Source organism: Lampetra planeri, chromosome 58 (assembly GCF_965212315.1).
Source record: "Lampetra planeri chromosome 58, kcLamPlan1.2.h2, whole genome shotgun sequence".
Taxonomy (NCBI): domain Eukaryota; kingdom Metazoa; phylum Chordata; class Hyperoartia; order Petromyzontiformes; family Petromyzontidae; genus Lampetra; species Lampetra planeri.
Genome location: NC_136164.1, coordinates 34,496 through 59,406, shown reverse-complemented (window position 1 = coordinate 59,406; position 24,911 = coordinate 34,496). Strand labels below are relative to the sequence as shown.

At 48.1% G+C, this 24,911-nt stretch overlaps 1 protein-coding gene across 1 annotated transcript in view; it reads left to right on the top strand.

Moving 5' to 3' along the window:
* LOC144735920 (uncharacterized) overlaps nt 1–24,911 on the top strand; it is a gene marked incomplete at its 3' end in the record, with an annotated part of 30,698 nt that overhangs the window by 4,392 nt on the left and 1,395 nt on the right. The gene's annotated exons all lie outside the window — the stretch shown is intronic.

The following is a 24,911-nucleotide window of genomic DNA, read 5'->3' as shown; positions in this document are numbered from 1 at the left end:
ACAGACTTACACAGAGAGAGACACACAGACTCATACAGAGAGTCTCACACACACACAGAGAATCACATACACACAGACTCACACAAGCGACTCACACCCACACACAGACTCACACAGAAACTCACACATAGACTCACAGAAAGTCTCATACACAGACTCACATACACACAGACTCACATACACACAGACTCACACAGAGACTTACACACACAAAGACTCACACAGAGAGACTCACATACACACAGACTCACACATAGACTCACACTCACAGACTCACACAGAGAGACTTTTATACAGACTCACACAGACGCGCACAGAGAGACTAACACAGACTCATACAGAGAGACTCACACAGACACACTCACACAGAGAGACTCACACATAAACTCACACAGAGAGACTCGCACATAAACTCACACAGACTCACACACAGACTCACAAAGAAAGTTTCACGCACACACAGACTCACACAGACAGACTCACACAGAGTCTCACATACACACACAGACTCACACACAGAGGCTTACACACACAGACTCACACAGAGACTCACACACAGACTCACACAGGGAGACTAACACACAGACTCATACCGAGAGACTTACACAGAGAGGCTCACACACACACAAACTCACACAGAGTCTCACGCACACACAGACTCACACAGAGAGTCTCACACACACACAGACTCACACAGAGAGTCTCATACACAGACTCACACAGACTCGGACAGAGAGACTAACACACAGACACAGACTCATACAGAGAGACTCACACACACAGACTGACAAAAAGAGACTCACACACACACAGACTCACACAGAGAGGCTCACACATAAACTCACACAGAGAGACTCACACACAGACTCACACAGACTCACAAAGAGAGTCTCACACACACACAGACTCACACAGAGAGGCTCACACACACAGAGACTCACCCAGAGAGGCTTACACACACAGACTCACATAGAGAGACTCACACACAGACTCACACAGGGAGACTAACACACATACTCATACCGAGAGACTCACACATACACAGACTCACAGAGAGAGGCTCAAACACACACAGACTCACACAGAGAGCCTCACACACACACAGACTCACACAGAGAGTCTCATACACAGACTCACACAGACTCGGACAGAGAGACTAACACACAGACACAGACCCATACAGAGAGACTCACACACAGACTCACACAGACTAACAAAGAGAGTCTCACGCACACACAGACTCACACAGAGAGACTCACACAGAGAGTCTCACACATACAGACTCACACAGAGAGTCTCTCACACACACACACTGACTCACACAGAGTCACACACAGGTTCACACAGAGAGACTCACACACTGACTCACACAGAGAGACTCACACAGAGAGTCTCACACACATACAGACTCATACAGAGAGTCTCACACACACACAGACCCAAACACGGACTCACACAGAGAGGCTTACACACACAGACTCACACAGAGACTCACACACAGACTCACACAGGGAGACTAACAAACAGACTCATACCGAGAGACTTACACAGAGAGGCTCACACACACACAGACTCACACAGAGAGTCTCATACACAGACTCACACAGACTCGGACAGAGAGACTAACACACAGACACAGACTCATACAGAGAGACTCACACACAGACTCACACAGACTAACAAAGAGAGTCTCACGCACACACAGACTCACACAGAGAGACTCACACAGAGAGTCTCACACACACATACAGACTCACACAGAGAGTCTCACACACACACACAGACTCACACAGAGTCACACACACAGGTTCACACAGAGAGACTCACACACAGACTCACACAGAGAGACTCACACAGAGAGTCTCACACACACACAGAGACTCACACAGAGAGACTCACACATAAACTCAAACAGACTCACACACGGACTCACAAAGAAAGTTTCACGCACACACAGACTCACACAGACAGACTCACACAGAGTCTCACACACACACACAGACTCACACAGAGAGGCTTACACACACAGACTCACACAGAGAGGCTTACACACACAGACTCACACAGAGACTCACACACAGACTCACACAGGGAGACTAACACACAGACTCATACCGAGAGACTTACACAGAGAGGCTCACACACACACAAACTCACACAGAGTCTCACGCACACACAGACTCACACAGAGAGTCTCACACACACACAGACTCACACAGAGAGTCTCATACACAGACTCACACAGACTCGGACAGAGAGACTAACACACAGACACATACTCATACAGAGAGACTCACACACACACACAGACTGACAAAGAGAGACTCACACACACACAGACTCACACAGAGAGGCTCACACATAAACTCACACAGAGAGACTCACACACAGACTCACACAGACTCACAAAGAGAGTCTCACACACACACAGACTCACACAGAGAGGCTCACACACACAGAGACTCACCCAGAGAGGCTTACACACACAGACTCACATAGAGAGACTCACACACAGACTCACACAGGGAGACTAACACACATACTCATACCGAGAGACTCACACATACACAGACTCACAGAGAGAGGCTCACACACACACACAGACTCACACAGAGAGCCTCACACACACACAGACTCACACAGAGAGTCTCATACACAGACTCACACAGACTCGGACAGAGAGACTAACACACAGACACAGACCCATACAGAGAGACTCACACACAGACTCACACAGACTAACAAAGAGAGTCTCACGCACACACAGACTCACACAGAGAGACTCACACAGAGAGTCTCACACATACAGACTCACACAGAGAGTCTCTCACACACACACACTGACTCACACAGAGTCACACACAGGTTCACACAGAGAGACTCACACACTGACTCACACAGAGAGACTCACACAGAGAGTCTCACACACATACAGACTCATACAGAGAGTCTCACACACACACAGACCCAAACACGGACTCACACAGAGTATCATACACAGACTCACACAGAAAGATTAACACAGATACTCACACAGAGACTCTCACACACACACAGAGACTCACACAGAGAGACTCACAGACTCACACACAGAGACTCACACACAGACTCACACAGAGAGAGACACACAGACTCATACAGAGAGTCTCACACACACACAGAGAATCACATACACACAGACTCACACAAGCGACTCACACCCACACACAGACTCACACAGAAACTCACACATAGACTCACAGAAAGTCTCATACACAGACTCACATACACACAGACTCACATACACACAGACTCACACAGAGACTTACACACACAAAGACTCACACAGAGAGACTCACATACACACAGACTCACACAGAGACTCACACTCACAGACTCACACAGAGAGACTTTTATACAGACTCACACAGACGCGCACAGAGAGACTAACACAGACTCATACAGAGAGACTCACACAGACACACTCACACAGAGAGACTCACACATAAACTCACACAGAGAGACTCGCACATAAACTCACACAGACTCACACACAGACTCACAAAGAAAGTTTCACGCACACACAGACTCACACAGACAGACTCACACAGAGTCTCACATACACACACAGACTCACACAGAGAGGCTTACACACACAGACTCACACAGAGACTCACACACAGACTCACACAGGGAGACTAACACACAGACTCATACCGAGAGACTTACACAGAGAGGCTCACACACACACAAACTCACACAGAGTCTCACGCACACACAGACTCACACAGAGAGTCTCACACACACACAGACTCACGCAGAGAGTCTCATACACAGACTCACACAGACTCGGACAGAGAGACTAACACACAGACACAGACTCATACAGAGAGACTCACACACACACACACACAGACTGACAAAGAGAGACTCACACACACACAGACTCACACAGAGAGGCTCACACATAAACTCACACAGAGAGACTCACACACAGACTCACACAGACTCACAAAGAGAGTCTCACACACACACAGACTCACACAGAGAGGCTCACACACACAGAGACTCACCCAGAGAGGCTTACACACACAGACTCACATAGAGAGACTCACACACAGACTCACACAGGGAGTCTAACACACATACTCATACCGAGAGACTCACACATACACAGACTCACAGAGAGAGGCTCAAACACACACAGACTCACACAGAGAGCCTCACACACACACAGACTCACACAGAGAGTCTCATACACAGACTCACACAGACTCGGACAGAGAGACTAACACACAGACACAGACCCATACAGAGAGACTCACACACAGACTCACACAGACTAACAAAGAGAGTCTCACGCACACACAGACTCACACAGAGAGACTCACACAGAGAGTCTCACACATACAGACTCACACAGAGAGTCTCTCACACACACACACTGACTCACACAGAGTCACACACAGGTTCACACAGAGAGACTCACACACTGACTCACACAGAGAGACTCACACAGAGAGTCTCACACACATACAGACTCATACAGAGAGTCTCACACACACACAGACCCAAACACGGACTCACACAGAGAGGCTTACACACACAGACTCACACAGAGACTCACACACAGACTCACACAGGGAGACTAACAAACAGACTCATACCGAGAGACTTACACAGAGAGGCTCACACACACACAGACTCACACAGAGAGTCTCATACACAGACTCACACAGACTCGGACAGAGAGACTAACACACAGACACAGACTCATACAGAGAGACTCACACACAGACTCACACAGACTAACAAAGAGAGTCTCACGCACACACAGACTCACACAGAGAGACTCACACAGAGAGTCTCACACACACATACAGACTCACACAGAGAGTCTCACACACACACACAGACTCACACAGAGTCACACACACAGGTTCACACAGAGAGACTCACACACAGACTCACACAGAGAGACTCACACAGAGAGTCTCACACACACACAGAGACTCACACAGAGAGACTCACACATAAACTCAAACAGACTCACACACGGACTCACAAAGAAAGTTTCACGCACACACAGACTCACACAGACAGACTCACACAGAGTCTCACACACACACACAGACTCACACAGAGAGGCTTACACACACAGACTCACACAGAGAGGCTTACACACACAGACTCACACAGAGACTCACACACAGACTCACACAGGGAGACTAACACACAGACTCATACCGAGAGACTTACACAGAGAGGCTCACACACACACAAACTCACACAGAGTCTCACGCACACACAGACTCACACAGAGAGTCTCACACACACACAGACTCACACAGAGAGTCTCATACACAGACTCACACAGACTCGGACAGAGAGACTAACACACAGACACATACTCATACAGAGAGACTCACACACACACACACAGACTGACAAAGAGAGACTCACACACACACAGACTCACACAGAGAGGCTCACACATAAACTCACACAGAGAGACTCACACACAGACTCACACAGACTCACAAAGAGAGTCTCACACACACACAGACTCACACAGAGAGGCTCACACACACAGAGACTCACCCAGAGAGGCTTACACACACAGACTCACATAGAGAGACTCACACACAGACTCACACAGGGAGACTAACACACATACTCATACCGAGAGACTCACACATACACAGACTCACAGAGAGAGGCTCACACACACACACAGACTCACACAGAGAGCCTCACACACACACAGACTCACACAGAGAGTCTCATACACAGACTCACACAGACTCGGACAGAGAGACTAACACACAGACACAGACCCATACAGAGAGACTCACACACAGACTCACACAGACTAACAAAGAGAGTCTCACGCACACACAGACTCACACAGAGAGACTCACACAGAGAGTCTCACACATACAGACTCACACAGAGAGTCTCTCACACACACACACTGACTCACACAGAGTCACACACAGGTTCACACAGAGAGACTCACACACTGACTCACACAGAGAGACTCACACAGAGAGTCTCACACACATACAGACTCATACAGAGAGTCTCACACACACACAGACCCAAACACGGACTCACACAGAGTATCATACACAGACTCACACAGAAAGATTAACACAGATACTCACACAGAGACTCTCACACACACACAGAGACTCACACAGAGAGACTCACAGACTCACACACAGAGACTCACACACAGACTCACACAGAGAGAGACACACAGACTCATACAGAGAGTCTCACACACACACAGAGAATCACATACACACAGACTCACACAAGCGACTCACACCCACACACAGACTCACACAGAAACTCACACATAGACTCACAGAAAGTCTCATACACAGACTCACATACACACAGACTCACATACACACAGACTCACACAGAGACTTACACACACAAAGACTCACACAGAGAGACTCACATACACACAGACTCACACAGAGACTCACACTCACAGACTCACACAGAGAGACTTTTATACAGACTCACACAGACGCGCACAGAGAGACTAACACAGACTCATACAGAGAGACTCACACAGACACACTCACACAGAGAGACTCACACATAAACTCACACAGAGAGACTCGCACATAAACTCACACAGACTCACACACAGACTCACAAAGAAAGTTTCACGCACACACAGACTCACACAGACAGACTCACACAGAGTCTCACATACACACACAGACTCACACAGAGAGGCTTACACACACAGACTCACACAGAGACTCACACACAGACTCACACAGGGAGACTAACACACAGACTCATACCGAGAGACTTACACAGAGAGGCTCACACACACACAAACTCACACAGAGTCTCACGCACACACAGACTCACACAGAGAGTCTCACACACACACAGACTCACGCAGAGAGTCTCATACACAGACTCACACAGACTCGGACAGAGAGACTAACACACAGACACAGACTCATACAGAGAGACTCACACACACACACACACAGACTGACAAAGAGAGACTCACACACACACAGACTCACACAGAGAGGCTCACACATAAACTCACACAGAGAGACTCACACACAGACTCACACAGACTCACAAAGAGAGTCTCACACACACACAGACTCACACAGAGAGGCTCACACACACAGAGACTCACCCAGAGAGGCTTACACACACAGACTCACATAGAGAGACTCACACACAGACTCACACAGGGAGACTAACACACATACTCATACCGAGAGACTCACACATACACAGACTCACAGAGAGAGGCTCACACACACACACAGACTCACACAGAGAGCCTCACACACACACAGACTCACACAGAGAGTCTCATACACAGACTCACACAGACTCGGACAGAGAGACTAACACACAGACACAGACCCATACAGAGAGACTCACACACAGACTCACACAGACTAACAAAGAGAGTCTCACGCACACACAGACTCACACAGAGAGACTCACACAGAGAGTCTCACACATACAGACTCACACAGAGAGTCTCTCACACACACACACTGACTCACACAGAGTCACACACAGGTTCACACAGAGAGACTCACACACTGACTCACACAGAGAGACTCACACAGAGAGTCTCACACACATACAGACTCATACAGAGAGTCTCACACACACACAGACCCAAACACGGACTCACACAGAGAGGCTTACACACACAGACTCACACAGAGACTCACACACAGACTCACACAGGGAGACTAACAAACAGACTCATACCGAGAGACTTACACAGAGAGGCTCACACACACACAGACTTACACAGAGAGTCTCATACACAGACTCACACAGACTCGGACAGAGAGACTAACACACAGACACAGACTCATACAGAGAGACTCACACACAGACTCACACAGACTAACAAAGAGAGTCTCACGCACACACAGACTCACACAGAGAGACTCACACAGAGAGTCTCACACACACATACAGACTCACACAGAGAGTCTCACACACACACACAGACTCACACAGAGTCACACACACAGGTTCACACAGAGAGACTCACACACAGACTCACACAGAGAGACTCACACAGAGAGTCTCACACACACACAGAGACTCGCACAGAGAGACTCACAGACGCACACAGAGAGACTCACACACAGACTCACACAGAGAGAGCCACACACAGACTCATACAGAGAGTCTCACATACACACAGACCCATACACGGACTCACACAGAGTATCATACACAGACTCACACAGAAAGATTAACACAGATACTCACACAGAGAGTCTCACACACACACAGAGACTCACACAGGGAGACTCACAAACGCACACAGAGAGACTCACACACAGACTCACACAGAGAGAGACACACACAGACTCATACAGAGAGTCTCACACACACACAGAGAATCACACATACACACAGACTCACACAAGAGACTCACACCCACACACAGACTCACACAGAAACTCACACATAGACTCACAGAAAGTCTCATACACAGACTCACATACACACAGACTCACATACACACAGACTCACACAGAGACTTACACACACAAAGACTCACACAGAGAGACTCACATACACACAGACTCACACAGAGACTCACACTCACAGACTCACACAGAGAGACTCATATACAGACTCACACAGACGCGCACAGAGAGACTAACACAGACTCATACAGAGAGACTCACACAGACACACTTATACAGAGAGACTCACACATAAACTCACACAGAGAGACTCACACATAAACTCAAACAGACTCACACACAGACTCACAAAGAAAGTTTCACGCACACACAGACTCACACAGACAGACTCACACAGAGTCTCACACACACACACAGACTCAAACAGAGAGGCTTACACACACAGACTCACACAGAGAGGCTTACACACACAGACTCACACAGAGACTCACACACAGACTCACACAGGGAGACTAACACACAGACTCATACCGAGAGACTTACACAGAGAGGCTCACACACACACAAACTCACACAGAGTCTCACGCACACACAGACTCACACAGAGAGTCTCACACACACACAGACTCACACAGAGAGTCTCATACACAGACTCACACAGACTCGGACAGAGAGACTAACACACAGACACAGACTCATACAGAGAGACTCACACACACAGACTGACAAAGAGAGACTCACACACACACAGACTCACACAGAGAGACTCACACAGAAACTCACACAGAGAGACTCACACATAAACTCAAACAGACTCACACACAGACTCACAAAGAAAGTTTCACGCACACACAGACTCACACAGACAGACTCACACAGAGTCTCACACACACACACAGACTCACACAGAGAGGCTTACACACACAGACTCACACAGAGAGGCTTACACACACAGACTCACACAGAGACTCACACACAGACTCACACAGGGAGACTAACACACAGACTCATACCGAGAGACTTACACAGAGAGGGTCACACACACACAAACTCACACAGAGTCTCACGCACACACAGACTCACACAGAGAGTCTCACACACACACAGACTCACACAGAGAGTCTCATACACAGACTCACACAGACTCGGACAGAGAGACTAACACACAGACACATACTCATACAGAGAGACTCAAACACACACACAGACTGACAAAGAGAGACTCACACACACACAGACTCACACAGAGAGGCTCACACATAAACTCACACAGAGAGACTCACACACAGACTCACACAGACTCACAAAGAGAGTCTCACACACACACAGACTCACACAGAGAGGTTCACACACACAGAGACTCACCCAGAGAGGCTTACACACACAGACTCACATAGAGAGACTCACACACAGACTCACACAGGGAGACTAACACACATACTCATACCGAGAGACTCACACATACACAGACTCACAGAGAGAGGCTCACACACACACACAGACTCACACAGAGAGCCTCACACACACACAGACTCACACAGAGAGTCTCATACACAGACTCACACAGACTCGGACAGAGAGACTAACACACAGACACAGACCCATACAGAGAGACTCACACACAGACTCACACAGACTAACAAAGAGAGTCTCACGCACACACAGACTCACACAGAGAGACTCACACAGAGAGTCTCACACATACAGACTCACACAGAGAGTCTCTCACACACACACACTGACTCACACAGAGTCACACACAGGTTCACACAGAGAGACTCACACACTGACTCACACAGAGAGACTCACACAGAGAGTCTCACACACATACAGACTCATACAGAGAGTCTCACACACACACAGACCCAAACACGGACTCACACAGAGAGGCTTACACACACAGACTCACACAGAGACTCACACACAGACTCACACAGGGAGACTAACAAACAGACTCATACCGAGAGACTTACACAGAGAGGCTCACACACACACAGACTCACACAGAGAGTCTCATACACAGACTCACACAGACTCGGACAGAGAGACTAACACACAGACACAGACTCATACAGAGAGACTCACACACAGACTCACACAGACTAACAAAGAGAGTCTCACGCACACACAGACTCACACAGAGAGACTCACACAGAGAGTCTCACACACACATACAGACTCACACAGAGAGTCTCACACACACACAGACTCACACAGAGTCACACACACAGGTTCACACAGAGAGACTCACACACAGACTCACACAGAGAGACTCACACAGAGAGACTCACACACACACAGAGACTCACACAGAGAGACTCACAGACGCACACAGAGAGACTCACACACAGACTCACACAGAGAGAGACACACACAGACTCATACAGAGAGTCTCACATACACACAGACCCATACACGGACTCACACAGAGTATCATACACAGACTCACACAGAAAGATTAACACAGATACTCACACAGAGAGTCTCACACACACACAGAGACTCACACAGGGAGACTCACAGACACACACAGAGAGACTCACACACAGACTCACACAGAGAGAGACACACACAGACTCATACAGAGAGTCTCACACACACACAGAGAATCACACATACACACAGACTCACACAAGAGACTCACACCCACACACAGACTCACACAGAAACTCACACATAGACTCACAGAAAGTCTCATACACAGACTCACATACACACAGACTCACATACACACAGACTCACACAGAGCCTTACACACACAAAGACTCACACAGAGAGACTCACATACACACAGACTCACACAGAGACTCACATTCACAGACTCACACAGAGAGACTCATATACAGACTCACACAGACGCGCACAGAGAGACTAACACAGACTCATACAGAGAGACTCACACAGACACACTCATACAGAGAGACTCACACATAAACTCACACAGAGAGACTCACACATAAACTCAAACAGACTCACACACAGACTCACAAAGAAAGTTTCACGCACACACAGACTCACACAGACAGACTCACACAGAGTCTCACACACACACACAGACTCACACAGAGAGGCTTACACACACAGACTCACACAGAGACTCACACACAGACTCACACAGGGAGACTAACATACAGACTCATACCGAGAGACTTACACAGAGAGGCTCACACACACACAAACTCACACAGAGTCTCACGCACACACAGACTCACACAGAGAGTCTCACACACACACAGACTCACACACAGACTCACACAGAGAGTCTCACACACACACAGACTCATACAGAGAGTCTCATACACAGACTCACACACAGACACAGACTCATACAGAGAGACTCACACACACACACACAGACTCACACAGAGAGGCTCACATATAAACTCACACAGAGAGACTCACACACAGACTCACACAGACTCACAAAGAGAGCCTCACATACACACAGACTCACACAGAGAGGCTCACACACACAGAGACTCACACAGAGAGGCTTACACACACAGACTCACATAGAGAGACTCACACACAGACTCACACAGGGAGACTAACACACATACTCATACCGAGAGTCTCACGCACACACAGACTCACACAGAGAGACTGACACACACACAGACTCGCACAGAGAGTCTCATACCCAGACTCACACAGAGAGACTAACACACAGACACAGACTCATACAGAGAGACTCTCACACACACACACACAGACTCACAAAGAGAGACTCACACACACAGACTCACACAGACTAACAAACAGAATCTCACTCACACACAGACTCACACAGAGAGGCTCTCACACACACAGACTCACACAGAGAGGCTTACACACACAGACTCATACAGAGAGACTCACACACACACAGACTCACACAGAGAGTCTCACACACACAGACTCACACAGAGAGTCTCATACACAGACTCACACAGACTCGGACAGAGAGACTAACACACAGACACAGACTCATACAGAGAGACTCACACACAGACTCACACAGACTCACAAAGAGAGTCTCACTCACACACAGACTCACACAGAGAGGCTCACACACACACAGACTCACACAGAGAGGCTTACACACACAGACTCATACAGAGAGACTCACACACACACAGACTCACACAGAGAGTCTCTCACACACACACACAGACTCACACAGAGAGACACTCACACAGACTCACAGAGACACACACACACAGACTCACACAGAGAGACTCACACACAGACTCACACAGACTCACAAAGAGAGCTTCACGCACACACAGACTCACACAGAGAGACTCACACACAGACTCACACAGACTCACAAAGAGAGTCTCACTCACACACAGACTCACACAGAGAGGCTCACACACACACAGACTCACACAGAGAGGCTTACACACACAGACTCATACAGAGAGTCTCACACACACACAGACTCACACAGAGAGGCTCACACACACAGAGACTCACCCAGAGAGGCTTACACACACAGACTCACATAGAGAGACTCACACACAGACTCACACAGGGAGACTAACACACATACTCATACCGAGAGACTCACACATACACAGACTCACAGAGAGAGGCTCACACACACACACAGACTCACACAGAGAGCCTCACACACACACAGACTCACACAGAGAGTCTCATACACAGACTCACACAGACTCGGACAGAGAGACTAACACACAGACACAGACCCATACAGAGAGACTCACACACAGACTCACACAGACTAACAAAGAGAGTCTCACGCACACACAGACTCACACAGAGAGACTCACACAGAGAGTCTCACACATACAGACTCACACAGAGAGTCTCTCACACACACACACTGACTCACACAGAGTCACACACAGGTTCACACAGAGAGACTCACACACTGACTCACACAGAGAGACTCACACAGAGAGTCTCACACACATACAGACTCATACAGAGAGTCTCACACACACACAGACCCAAACACGGACTCACACAGAGAGGCTTACACACACAGACTCACACAGAGACTCACACACAGACTCACACAGGGAGACTAACAAACAGACTCATACCGAGAGACTTACACAGAGAGGCTCACACACACACAGACTCACACAGAGAGTCTCATACACAGACTCACACAGACTCGGACAGAGAGACTAACACACAGACACAGACTCATACAGAGAGACTCACACACAGACTCACACAGACTAACAAAGAGAGTCTCACGCACACACAGACTCACACAGAGAGACTCACACAGAGAGTCTCACACACACATACAGACTCACACAGAGAGTCTCACACACACACAGACTCACACAGAGTCACACACACAGGTTCACACAGAGAGACTCACACACAGACTCACACAGAGAGACTCACACAGAGAGACTCACACACACACAGAGACTCACACAGAGAGACTCACAGACGCACACAGAGAGACTCACACACAGACTCACACAGAGAGAGACACACACAGACTCATACAGAGAGTCTCACATACACACAGACCCATACACGGACTCACACAGAGTATCATACACAGACTCACACAGAAAGATTAACACAGATACTCACACAGAGAGTCTCACACACACACAGAGACTCACACAGGGAGACTCACAGACACACACAGAGAGACTCACACACAGACTCACACAGAGAGAGACACACACAGACTCATACAGAGAGTCTCACACACACACAGAGAATCACACATACACACAGACTCACACAAGAGACTCACACCCACACACAGACTCACACAGAAACTCACACATAGACTCACAGAAAGTCTCATACACAGACTCACATACACACAGACTCACATACACACAGACTCACACAGAGCCTTACACACACAAAGACTCACACAGAGAGACTCACATACACACAGACTCACACAGAGACTCACATTCACAGACTCACACAGAGAGACTCATATACAGACTCACACAGACGCGCACAGAGAGACTAACACAGACTCATACAGAGAGACTCACACAGACACACTCATACAGAGAGACTCACACATAAACTCACACAGAGAGACTCACACATAAACTCAAACAGACTCACACACAGACTCACAAAGAAAGTTTCACGCACACACAGACTCACACAGACAGACTCACACAGAGTCTCACACACACACACAGACTCACACAGAGAGGCTTACACACACAGACTCACACAGAGACTCACACACAGACTCACACAGGGAGACTAACATACAGACTCATACCGAGAGACTTACACAGAGAGGCTCACACACACACAAACTCACACAGAGTCTCACGCACACACAGACTCACACAGAGAGTCTCACACACACACAGACTCACACACAGACTCACACAGAGAGTCTCACACACACACAGACTCATACAGAGAGTCTCATACACAGACTCACACACAGACACAGACTCATACAGAGAGACTCACACACACACACACAGACTCACACAGAGAGGCTCACATATAAACTCACACAGAGAGACTCACACACAGACTCACACAGACTCACAAAGAGAGCCTCACATACACACAGACTCACACAGAGAGGCTCACACACACAGAGACTCACACAGAGAGGCTTACACACACAGACTCACATAGAGAGACTCACACACAGACTCACACAGGGAGACTAACACACATACTCATACCGAGAGTCTCACGCACACACAGACTCACACAGAGAGACTGACACACACACAGACTCGCACAGAGAGTCTCATACCCAGACTCACACAGAGAGACTAACACACAGACACAGACTCATACAGAGAGACTCTCACACACACACACACAGACTCACAAAGAGAGACTCACACACACAGACTCACACAGACTAACAAACAGAATCTCACTCACACACAGACTCACACAGAGAGGCTCTCACACACACAGACTCACACAGAGAGGCTTACACACACAGACTCATACAGAGAGACTCACACACACACAGACTCACACAGAGAGTCTCACACACACAGACTCACACAGAGAGTCTCATACACAGACTCACACAGACTCGGACAGAGAGACTAACACACAGACACAGACTCATACAGAGAGACTCACACACAGACTCACACAGACTCACAAAGAGAGTCTCACTCACACACAGACTCACACAGAGAGGCTCACACACACACAGACTCACACAGAGAGGCTTACACACACAGACTCATACAGAGAGACTCACACACACACAGACTCACACAGAGAGTCTCTCACACACACACACAGACTCACACAGAGAGACACTCACACAGACTCACAGAGACACACACACACAGACTCACACAGAGAGACTCACACACAGACTCACACAGACTCACAAAGAGAGCTTCACGCACACACAGACTCACACAGAGAGACTCACACACAGACTCACACAGACTCACAAAGAGAGTCTCACTCACACACAGACTCACACAGAGAGGCTCACACACACACAGACTCACACAGAGAGGCTTACACACACAGACTCATACAGAGAGACTCACACACACACAGACTCACACAGAGAGTCTCACACACACACACAGACTCACACAGAGCGTCTCATACACAGACTCACACAGACTCGGACAGAGAGACTAACACACAGACACAGACTCACACAGAGAGACTCACACACAGACTCACACAGACTCACAAAGAGAGTCTCACTCACACACAGACTCACACAGAGAGGCTCACACACACACAGACTCACACAGAGAGGCTTACACACACAGACTCATACAGAGAGACTCACACACACAGACTCACACAGAGAGTCTCACACACACACACAGACTCACACAGAGAGACACTCACACAGACTCACAGAGACACACACACAGACTCACACAGAGAGCCTCACACACAGACTCACACAGAGAGACTCACACACACAGACTCACACAGAGTCTCACACCCACACACAGGCTCACACAGAGACTCACACATAGACTCACACAGAAAGTCTCATACACAGACTCACATACACACAGACTCACATACACACAGACTCACACAGAGACTCACACAGATACTCACACACACAAAGACTCACACACAGAGACTCACATACACACAGACTCACACAGAGACTCACACACACAGACTCACACAGAGAGACTCATATACAGACTCACACAGACGCGCACAGAGAGACTAACACACAGACTCATACAGAGAGTCTCCCACAGACACACACAGAGAGACTCACACACACACACACAGACTCACACAGACTCACAAAGAGAGGCTTACACAAACTCACACAGAGAGACTCACACATAAACTCACACAGACTCACATAAAGAGTTTCACGCACACACAGACTCACACAGAGAGACACAGACTCCCACAGAGAGACTCACACACAGACTCACACAGACTCACGACGAGAGTCTCACGCACACACAGACTCACACAGAGAGACACACACAGACTCACACAGATAGTCACACACACAGACTCACACAGAGAGTCTATCACACACACAGACTCACACAGAGAGATTCACACACAGACTCACACAGATAATCTCACACACACAGATTCACACAGAGACTCACACACACAGACTCACACAGAGAGACTCATACGCAGACTCACACATCCGCGCACAGAGAGACTAACACAGACTCATACAGAGAGACTCACACAGACACACTCACACAGAGAGACTCGCACACACAGACTCACACAGAGAGGCTCACACAAACTCACACAGAGAGACTCACATAAACTCACACAGACTCACAGAGAGTTTCACGCACACACAGACTCACACAGAGAGTCTCACACACACACACACAGACTCACACACAGACTCACACAGATAAACTCACACACACAGACTCACACAGAGAGTCTCACACACAGACTCACACAGAGAGTTTCACACACACACAGACTCACACAGAGAGACTCACACACAAACACAGACTCACACAGAGAATCTCACACACACAGACTCAAACAGAGAGACTCGCACACACAGTCTCATACAGACTCACACACACAGACTCACACAGCGAGACTAACACAGATAGTCTCACACACAGACTCACACGTAGAGACTCACACAGAGAGGCTCAAACACACACAGACTCATACAGAGAGTCTCATACACAGACTCACAGACTCGCACAGAGAGACTAACACTGACTAATACAGAGAGACTCACACACACAGGACTCACACAGAGAGACTCACACAGGGAGACTAACACACAGACTTACACAGAGAGGCTCACACACACACATACTCACACAGAGAGTCTCACGCACACACAGACTCACACAAAGAGTCTCACACACACACAGACTCACACAGAGAGTCTCATACACAGACTCACACAGAGAGACTCACATAAACTCACACAGACTCACACACAGACTCACACAGAGAGGCTCACATACACACACTCACACAGTCTGACACACAGAGACTCACACAGACTCACACAGAGAGTCTCTCACACACACAGACTCACACAGAGAGTCTCACACACACACAGACTCACACAGAGAATCTCACACACAGACAGTCTCACACACACAGACTCACACAGAGAGTCTCACACACACAGACTCACACAGAGAGTCTCACACACACAGACTCACACAGAGGGACTCACACACAGATTCATACAGACTCCCACAGAGAGACACAAACACAGACTCACACAGAGAGACTAACACACAGACTCACACAGAGGGACTCACACACAGATTCATACAGACTCACACAGAGAGACACAAACACAGACTCGCACAGAGAGTCTCTCACACACACACACAGAGGCTCACACACACAAAGACTCACACAGAGATACTCACATACACACAGACTCACACAGAGACTCACACACACAGACTCACACAGAGAGACTCATATACAGACTCACACAGACGCGCACAGAGAGACTAACACAGACTCATACAGAGAGACTCACACAGACACACTCACACAGAGAGACTCACACAGACAGACTCACACAGAGTCTCTCACACACACAGACTCACACAGAGAGGCTTACACACACAGACTCACACAGAGACTCACACACAGACTCACACAGGGAGACTAACACACAGACTCATACCGAGAGACTTACACACACAGACTTACACAGAGAGGCTCACACACACACAGACTCACACAGAGGGTCTCATACACAGACTCGGACAGAGAGACTAACACACAGACACAGACTCATACAGAGAGACTCTCACACACACACACAAACTCACAAAGAGAGACTCACAGACTCACACAGAGAGGCTCACACATAAACTCACACAGAGAGACTCACACATAAACTCACACAGACTCACACACAGACTCACAAAGAGAGTTTCACGCACACACAGACTCAGACAGACTCACACACAGACTCACACAGACTCACACAGAGAGGCTTACACACAGACTCACACAGAGAGACTCACACACAGACTCACACAGGGAGACTAACACACAGACTCATACCGAGAGACTCTCACACACACAGACTCACACAGAGAGGCTCACACACACACACAGACTCACACAGAGAGTCTCACACACACACAGACTCACACAGAGAGTCTCATACACAGACTCCCACAGACTCGGACAGACAGACTAACACACAGACACAGACTCATACAGAGAGACTCACACACAGACTCACACAGACTCACAAAGAGATCTTCACGCACACACAGACTCACACAGAGAGACTCACACACAGACTCACACACACTCACAAAGAGAGTCTCACTCACACACAGACTCACACAGAGAGGCTCACACACACAGACTCACACAGAGAGGCTTACACACACAGACTCACACAGAGAGGCTCACACACACACAGACTCACACAGAGAGTCTCACACACACACACAGACTCACACAGAGAGACACTCACACAGACTCACAGAGACACACACACACAGACTCACACAGAGAGCCTCACACACAGACTCACACAGAGAGACTCACACACAGACTCACACAGATAACCTCACACACACAGACTCACACAGAGGTTCTCACACACACAGACTCACACAGAGTCTCACACCCACACACAGGCTCACACAGAGACTCACACATAGACTCACACAGAAAGTCTCATACACAGACTCACATACACACAGACTCACATACACACAGACTCACACAGAGACTCACACAGAGACTCACACACACAAAGACTCACACAGAGAGACTCACATACACACAGACTCACACAGAGACTCACACACACAGACTCACACAGAGAGACTCATATACAGACTCACGTAGACGCGCACAGAGATACTAACATACAGACTCATACAGAGAGTCACGCACAGACACACACAGAGAGACTCACACACACACACACACAGACTCACACAGACTCACACAGAGAGGCTTACACAAACTCACACAGAGAGACTCACACATAAACTCACACAGACTCACATAGAGAGTTTCACGCACACACAGACTCACACAGAGAGACACAGACTCCCATAGAGAGACTCACACACAGACTCACACAGACTCACGAAGAGAGTCTCACGCACACACAGACTCACACAGAGAGACACACACAGACTCACACAGATAGTCACACACACAGACTCACACAGAGAGTCTCACACACACACAGACTCACACAGATAGATTCACACACAGACTCACACAGATAATCTCACACACACAGATTCACACAGAGACTCACACACACAGACTCACACAGAGAGACTCATACGCAGACTCACACAGACGCGCACAGAGAGACTAACACAGACTCATACAGAGAGACTCACACAGACACACTCACACAGAGAGACTCATACACACAGACTCACACAGAGAGGCTCACACAAACTCACACAGAGAGACTCACATAAACTCACACAGACTCACAGAGAGTTTCACGCACACACAGACTCACACAGAGAGACTCACACACACACACATACTCTCACAGAGAATCTCACACACACAGACTCAAACAGAGAGACTCGCACACACAGTCTCATACAGACTCACACACACACAGACTCACACAGAGAGACTAACACAGATAGTCTCACACACACAGACTCAAACGTAGAGACTCACACAGAGAGGCTCAAACACACACAGTCTCATACAGAGAGTCTCATACACAGACTCACAGACTCGCACAGAGAGACTAACACTGACTAATACAGAGAGACTCACACACACAGGACTCACACAGAGAGGCTCACACAAACTCACACAGAGAGACTCACACATAAACTCACACAGACTCACATAGAGAGTTTCACGCACACACAGACTCACACAGAGAGACACAGACTCCCACAGAGAGACTCACACACAGACTCACACAGACTCACGAAGAGAGTCTCACGCACACACAGACTCACACAGAGAGACACACACAGACTCACACAGATAGTCACACACACAGACTCACACAGAGAGTCTCACACACACACATACTCACACAGAGAGTCTCACACACACACAGACTCACACAGAGTCTCACGCACACACAGACTCACACAGAGAGTCTCACACACACACAGACTCACACAGAGAGTCTCATACACAGACTCACACAGAGAGACTCAGACATAAAAACACACAGACTCACACACAGACTCACACAGAGAGTCTCACACACACACAGACTCACACAGAGAATCTCACACACAGACAGTCTCACACACACAGACTCACACAGAGAGTCTCACACACACAGACTCACACAGAGAGTCTCACACACACAGACTCACACAGAGGGACTCACACACAGATTCATACAGACTCACACAGAGAGACACAAACACAGACTCACACAGAGAGACTAACACACAGACTCACACAGAGGGACTCACACACAGATTCATACAGACTCACACAGAGAGACACAGACACAGACTCGCACAGAGAGTCTCACACACACACACACACAGAGAGACTCACACAGAGAGACTCACACACACACAGACTCACACAGAGAGACTCACAAACACACACATACTCACACAGAGAATCTCACACACACAGACTCAAACAGAGAGACTCGCACACACAGTCTCATACAGACTCACACACACACAGACTCACACAGAGAGACTAACACAGATAGTCTTACACACACAGACTCACACGTAGAGACTCACACAGAGAGGCTCAAACACACACAGACTCATACAGAGAGTCTCATACACAGACTCACAGACTCGCACAGAGAGACTAACACTGACTAATACAGAGAGACTCACACACACAGGACTCACACAGAGAGGCTCAACACAAACTCACACAGAGAGACTCACACATAAACTCACACAGACTCACATAGAGAGTTTCACGCACACACAGACTCACACAGAGAGTCTCACACACACACACAGACTCACACAGAGAGACTCACACATGGGAGACTAACACACAGACTCATACCGAGAGACTTACACACACAGACTTACACAGAGAGGCTCACACACACACATACTCACACAGAGAGTCTCACGCACACACAGACTCACACAGAGAGTCTCACACACACACAGACTCACACAGAGAGTCTCATACACAGACTCACACAGAGAGACTCACACATAAACTCACACAGACTCACACACAGACTCACACAGAGAGTCTCACACACACACAGACTCACACAGAGAATCTCACACACAGACAGTCTCACACACACAGACTCACACAGAGAGTCTCACACACACAGACTCACACAGAGAGACACAGACACAGACTCGCACAGAGAGTCTCACACACACACACAGACTCACACAGAGAGACTCACAGACTCACACAGAGAGACTCACACACAGACTCACACAGAGAGTCTCACACACACACACAGACTCACACAGAGAGACACACAGACTCATACAGAGAGTCTCACACACACTCACACAGAGGCTCACACACACAACGACTCACACAGAGAGACTCACATACACACAGACTCACACAGAGACTCACACACACAGACTCACACAGAGAGACTCATATACAGACTCACACAGACGCGCACAGAGTGACTAACACAGACTCATACAGAGAGACTCACACAGACACACTCACACAGAGAGACTCACACAGACAGACTCACACAGACTCACACAGAGAGGCTCACACATAAACTCACACAGAGAGAGACACACACAGACTCATACAGAGAGTCTCACACACACACACAGAATCACACATACACACAGACTCACACAAGAGACTCACACCCACACACAGACTCACACAGAAACTCACACATAGACTCACAGAAAGTCTCATACACAGACTTACATACACACAGACTCACATACACACAGACTCACACAGAGAATCACACACACAGACTCACACAGAGAGACTCATATACAGACTCACACAGACGCGCACAGAGAGACTAACACAGATTCATACAGAGAGACTCACACAGACACACTCACACAAAGAGACTCACACATAAACTCACACAGAGAGACTCACACATAAACTCAAACAGACTCACACACAGACTCACAAAGAAAGTTTCACGCACACACAGACTCACACAGACAGACTCACACAGAGTCTCACACACACACACAGACTCACACAGAGAGGCTTACACACACAGACTCACACAGAGACTCACACACAGATTCACACAAGGAGACTAACACACAGACTCATGCCGAGAGACTTACACAGAGAGGCCCACACACACACAAACTCGCACAGAGTCTCACGCACACACAGACTCACACAGAGAGTCTCACACACACACAGACTCACACAGAGAGTCTCATACATAGACTCACACAGATTCGGACAGAGAGACTAACACACAGACACAGACTCATACAGAGAGACTCACACACACACACACAGACTCACAAAGAGAGACTCAAACACACACAGACTCACACAGAGAAGCTCACACATAAACTCACACAGAGAGACTCACACACAGACTCACACAGACTCACAAAGAGAGTCTCACACACACACAGACTCACACAGAGATGCTCACACACACAGACTCACACAGAGAGTCTCACACACACAGACTCACACAGAGGGACTCACACACAGATTCATACAGACTCACACAGATAGACACAAACACAGACTCACACAGAGATACTAACACATAGACTCACACAGAGGGACTCACACACAGATTCATACAGACTCACACAGAGAGACACACAGACTCATACAGAGAGTCTCACACACACTCACACAGAGGCTCACACGCACAAAGACTCACACAGAGAGACTCACATACACACAGACTCACACAGAGACTCACACACACAGACTCACACAGAGAGACTCATATACAGACTCACACAGACGCGCACAGAGAGACTAACACAGACTCATACAGAGAGACTCACACAGACACACTCACACAGAGAGACTCACACAGACAGACTCACACAGAGTCTCTCACACACACAGACTCAGACAGAGAGGCTTACACACAGACTCACACAGGGAGACTAACACACAGACTCATACCGAGAGACTTGCACACACAGACTTACACAGAGAGGCTCACACACACACAGACTCACACAGAGGATCTCATACACAGACTCGGACAGAGAGACTAACACACAGACACAGACTCATACAGAGAGACTCACACACACACACAGACTCACAAAGAGAGACTCACACACACAGACTCACACAGAGAGGCTCACACATAAACTCACACATAGAGAGACACACACAGACTCATACAGAGAGTCTCACACACACACAGAGAATCACACATACACACAGACTCACACAAGAGACTCACACCCACACACAGTCTCACACAGAAACTCACACATAGACTCACAGAAAGTCTCATACACAGACTCACATACACACAGACTCACACAGAGACTTACACACACAAAGACTCACACAGAGAGACTCGCATACACACAGACTCACACAGAGACTCACACTCACAGACTCACACAGAGAGACTCATATACAGACTCACACAGACGCGCACAGAGAGACTAACACAGACTCATACAGAGAGACTCACACAGACACACTCACACAGAGAGACTCACACATAAATTCACACAGAGAGACTCACACATAAACTCAAACAGACTCACACACAGACTCACAAAGAAAGTTTCACGCACACACAGACTCACACAGACAGACTCACACAGAGTCTCACACACACACAGACTCACACAGAGAGGCTTACACACACAGACTCACACAGAGACTCACACACAGACTCATACCGAGAGACTTACACAGAGAGGCTCACACACACACAAACTCACACAGAGTCTTACGCACACACAGACTCACACACAGACTCACACAGAGAGTCTCACACACACATAGACTCACACAGAGAGTCTCATACACATACTCACACAGATTCGGACAGAGAGACTAACACACAGACACAGACTCATACAGAGAGACTCACACACACACACACACAGACTC